Source organism: Aplysia californica, unplaced genomic scaffold (genome assembly GCF_000002075.1).
Source record: "Aplysia californica isolate F4 #8 unplaced genomic scaffold, AplCal3.0 scaffold00036, whole genome shotgun sequence".
Taxonomy (NCBI): domain Eukaryota; kingdom Metazoa; phylum Mollusca; class Gastropoda; order Aplysiida; family Aplysiidae; genus Aplysia; species Aplysia californica.
The window spans coordinates 1,886,191-1,891,364 of record NW_004797306.1 but is presented as its reverse complement, the minus strand read 5'-3'; positions in this window follow the sequence as shown (position 1 = coordinate 1,891,364).

Genomic DNA, 5,174 nt, shown 5'->3' with positions numbered 1-5,174 from the left:
TTTTTATTGATTCCATGTACCCAATATATACGACGGGATCGTCTCCTCTTATGGAGCCAAGAAAGCATCAACAATTGACGAAACTGTCGTAATCGATACAGCGCATTAAACTTCTCATTCTTATCGTGAACGATATGTATTCGCATAACAAATCTCATGAAGTATTGTACTATTTTATTTTTTATATCCCATCAAACTTCTTATCTTGTCATGATTTATATTATATCGCATCAAATATCTTATCTTGTCGTAAAAGATATTATAATATTGCATCTCATCTTGTCTTGAGCGATATGAGGGTGACCTCGAATCACTTTTCTGGTGCGCCAATCTTACGCCTCCTAAAGGACAGTTCAGGACAGATTACTGCCTTTGGGATTCTGAAATCAGGCATTTTTACAACATGGCAAGCCCAGAGAAGTTGAGTCCTTTTGAGTATAGAAAGCAGACTATCGGCATTTGCTCGTTTAAGAACTTCGGTGTGTGGTTTTATCCTGCTAATTGATGCCAAGTATTCTCCTGAGGCGTTTCAGATGGAAATGATTAAGCTTCTTGACTTGGCTTTGGTACACAGTACAGACAAAATTAATATACTATATATTAGTACTATATACTAGTGTGGCCTATTATTATATTATATGTCATACTCTTATGTTTTTGGTCCCCTGGGGCTCAGTCCTCGGTCCAGTTTTGTTTTCAATCTATTCTCCATCATTTGTCAAGGAGATATTTAAATATGGCTTAAACTTAAAGTATCATTTCTATGCTCATGGCACCCAAATTTATGGTTCAACAAAGTTTACCAAGTAAGATGAGCCTCTCCATTGTGCTGAAAGTTGTATTGCCTCAGTGAAAAACAGGATTAACAAAAACAAATTGATATTGAATGATGATAAAACAGACGTCATTCTGGCAGGCAGTGCAGTCTATTAATGAGGTTGACCACGATCATATGACATTGAAAATTGATGATGTGGAAATTGCATTTTCTAGAAAAGTTTAAAATCTTGACATCTATTTTGATTCCAGTATGTCAATGTCGGCGAAGATAAACCATCTGATCTACAGCATGTATTTATAAAAATAAGTAAAATACGTTATGTTTGCACAGCACGTTGTATCATTTTGTTTTAAATGTCACCCAGACTTTGTACAGTAGCATGTATAAATTTATCTGAATCAAATCATATTTTCCCACAATCATTGAAGCTAGATTTTTTTTTTTTACTTTTCTTCGTACATAGATATAAGACACTAAAAATCCGTTCTCCATCACTTCCCGCTTCTCACACACAAATTGGATACGCATATGGCCTACGCCATAGCTCACCCAAGACACTTTTGATATTTTTAGTGGCAGAACTTGTGACAAGAAATTAATTTTAAAGTGAACACATTTTTCATCTAAAAGTTTTGAAAAACATGCGTTAATTAAGCACAATATCTAGAGAAAAAAACCCGACAGACCTGCTTTTAGAAGCGATATTGCGCCAGCTTTAAACCTTTTAAAATCGATAGAAACTACACACTTGGATTTTTTTACTAGTATTTATTAAGGAATTTTCTAGAATACAGTTAAGAGGTATTTACCAAAAATATTGATCAGGTAATGCAAATTGATACAAGTCGCTGTGCAAAAGCTGGAGAGTCTAAGATCGATAGTTTATGAAATGTTGAACAATAAGTTACTCCACAAATTTTGGACCGCATTATAAGTGTACTGCTTTATTTGTAAAAAGCTTAGTTTTATCAAGATTTGATTATTGTAACTCTATGTTATAAGGAATATTGTCGAAGAAAGTTAAAAGGAACTGTCCAAAACAATGCAGCATGTTTAGTTTTACAGAAAAGAAAGAGAGACTCTGCTACTCCTTTTTTTAAGACACTGCACTGGCGTTCTGTTGGGAAAAGAATTATGTACAAGTTGGCCACTCTGTGTCATCAAAGTTATCAAATCTGTTGAAACTGTATATTGCAACTTACAGTTTCAGGTCACCCGCTGACAAAAAGAAATCTCTTTTACCACCTTTGAAACTTAAAACAATGGGTGAAAGGGCATTAATTTGAATACCAAGGCCCCAAAATTTGGAACGCTTTGCCCTGTGGTTTAAGAGAGATCAAATCCTTTAATTCATTCAAATGTCTCCAAAAGTTTTTTCTGTTTTTAAATAAATGGGATAAATATTTAAAGTTTAGAGGAAGATTTTCTTTTGGTCAGCACACAAATGTATTGATTATCTGTTATTGTTGTATTGTAAAGCGCGTAGAGCCTGTGTACTTTAATTGGGTTTGAACGTTATTTAATGCCATAATATGCATATAATATACATACACACACAAATAATATATTTATACGTACATGCACACACACACATATATATATGATATATATATATAAATATATATATATATATATATATATATATATATAAGATAATATTAGATGGAGCTTACTTACCTTTTCAAAGATAATACTTGAAAGTGTAGATCTATGCCAAAAGGGGGGGGGGGGGGTGAGCACAATTGTAACAGTAATGGTAACTTTTCTCTTTTCTATGTTTGAATTGTTCCTATATTAACTTAGTCTGGATTAATGCATTCAGCGTGCCACGGCGTATTTTGCACTTAATATCAGTTTCATATCAGTCATAATTGTCTTTTATAAAGATGGTCTTTCTCTCGTTCTTTTCGCCAACGTGCGAAATGGATCACTCAGTCATTGTTACAACATACATTATTTGTTCCATGCATTTTCTAGAAAAAAGCTTATACCCAGCATTAATACCATCAACTTTAAAAAGTTCAAACCTTTTTTCATAATAATTTTCCATGCTACAGGCCTGTCCCACTATTAGTTTTGCGACATCCCAACACGGTCATAACTTTGCGATGTGGAGTTTGGTCTCTCCGTAAGCACAGCCACTGTCAGGTCAGACTCGATTGCCAGCGATTCTCATTTCAAATCTGTAGCTATAATATGAGCTAGACCTTTATTGACCCATGTATATGTCAAGATAATTCTTTTGTCCGCCTCTGACCTATTCCTTCTGTTTGTAAAGTGTATTAAAATCATCGAGGGGAAGCCTCGTCATTTGCCCTTAGTTGGATTGTGGTAATGTTCCTGTGTACATCGTTTCGTCTTCTCGGGAAGCTGCGATTTTATGGACCACTGGGAACTGTCTCCAACAGAAAGAACGCTTTTCCTCAAGGGTGAGGACGAGTGTTGTGGCGTGGTCGTTATCAAAAGGCCCGTCTCGTCAGAAAGAAGCAGGGACCTTCGAACTAATCCATAATCGGTATCAGGAACGCGGAGACATCCCGATATCTTCTCTACGAGTCCGTAAAGGATGAGGAAAAGAACCAGCAGAAGGGACGGGAGAAACGAGATCCTCATGGAGTTGTCAGCTTTTCTCGGGGCTAGGAGAAGAAATATAACAATAAAAACAGCAGCTCTAATAAATTCCCAAACTTTACCAAACCTCCGTGAGGGTAAAATCAAGCAAAGAGCTACTTCACAAACGACAGCGGACGAGAAGGAGAAGCAATTCCAATCGTTCATCTATGTGAGTTCAGCACAAGCTTTTTAGTGTGTTCTTGGTTGACAAGAGACAGTTTGTTCTTCTCACTTAATACAGGAGAGCGATTTACTGTGTTCTACTTTTCAGCAAGTTGGCGATCGTATGTTAATTAATTGTTTAGTAACATGACTACACCCTTACAATGTGTAAACAATGATACTTGTCAGACGTTTTTTTAAAAAGGGCCACATACGTCACACAACTTCGAGATCTCATTGTGAATGAACCGGCCTCAACGAGTCTCGACTTCGAAAGATGAGGCAGCTGGACTTTCGACTTGGACAAAGGCATTGTGTGCACATTCTATTCTTTTCCTAGACTTGAGCTGATACATACGTATTAACTAGATGTACCAAGGCTATGTGCAGTGGCTCAAGTCCTCAGTCTCTCTTTTATACACACAGCCACCACAGCTGTTCTCTTACAAAACACCCATAGACAACATTAGAATGTCGTTATAGTCTTAATGCACACCATTGATTCTTCCGTGTTTAAATAATTCAATTAGTTGTTCTTAATCTGTCAGTTAATAGCGTTGCCATAATGAAAGGAATTTCTTTATTGATTTCATCAAACACCAATATAATTTTATAAGCCCAAATTTCTATCCCCGCAGTAATTTGCAAATTGCAACCCTAAAATTTGCAAAAAAATGCCAACAAAAATGCCAAAATTTGCCCCCAAAATTGCCAAATTTACCCAAATTTGCCTAGAAATTTGCATTCAGAATACACACAGACAATTGCTGCTTACCCCATGAAACAGACATACTGTACTGAAAAAGACGGGCATTTTTGGGGTTATTTTGAAAATAATTCATACATTCTTTTATTAAAAGAATATTAAAAGGCTATATACATCTATTTACAAATGTATAGTTTATCCAGAAACATCCCAATGGAACTGAAAATAAGGCTGGTGAACTGCTACATCATTCCAATCGTGTCATATGCCGCGGAAACTTGGACAATGTGCAAACATTTAGTAAACCAGGTTTGAGGCTCTGGAAATGTGGTTCTTTCGCAGACTAGGCAAAATCAGCTGGAAAGACAAAGTCACAAATGAAGCTGTGACTGCAATGCAAACACTTAAAGTCAAAAGAGAAGTAGACCTACTACGGTACCAAAACTAAAATCAGTAAAACTAACATACGTGTACTTCGGGCACATCATGCGCCATGGCTCATTACCAAGGAAAATTCTCACCGGTCGGATGGAAGGGAAGAGAGCTACAGGCAGACAACGGAAGTTATAGACTGATGATGTAAAAGACCGGATGGGTAACAGCTTGGCAATGCATGCTCAGATCACAAGACCGAACTGGTTGGAGACTTATGGTACGACAACCTCTGAAAGTCTGGGATGACACCTAGGCAAGGCAAGGAAAAGTCATGCATTTGAAAAATAAATTTGAAAATGAAAATTAAATCAAATTTACATACAAGATTCACAAGCAATGAAGTTGTTGCAATATAGAAACACTAATGCCTTCAAGTTTTCTCCATTGGGCTGTCGTCTCCTCTCAGAAAAAAAACCAAGATTATAAATAAAGAAACTCTTCTCGGCATCAGCAGAATTTTAAAAAATGTATATATAT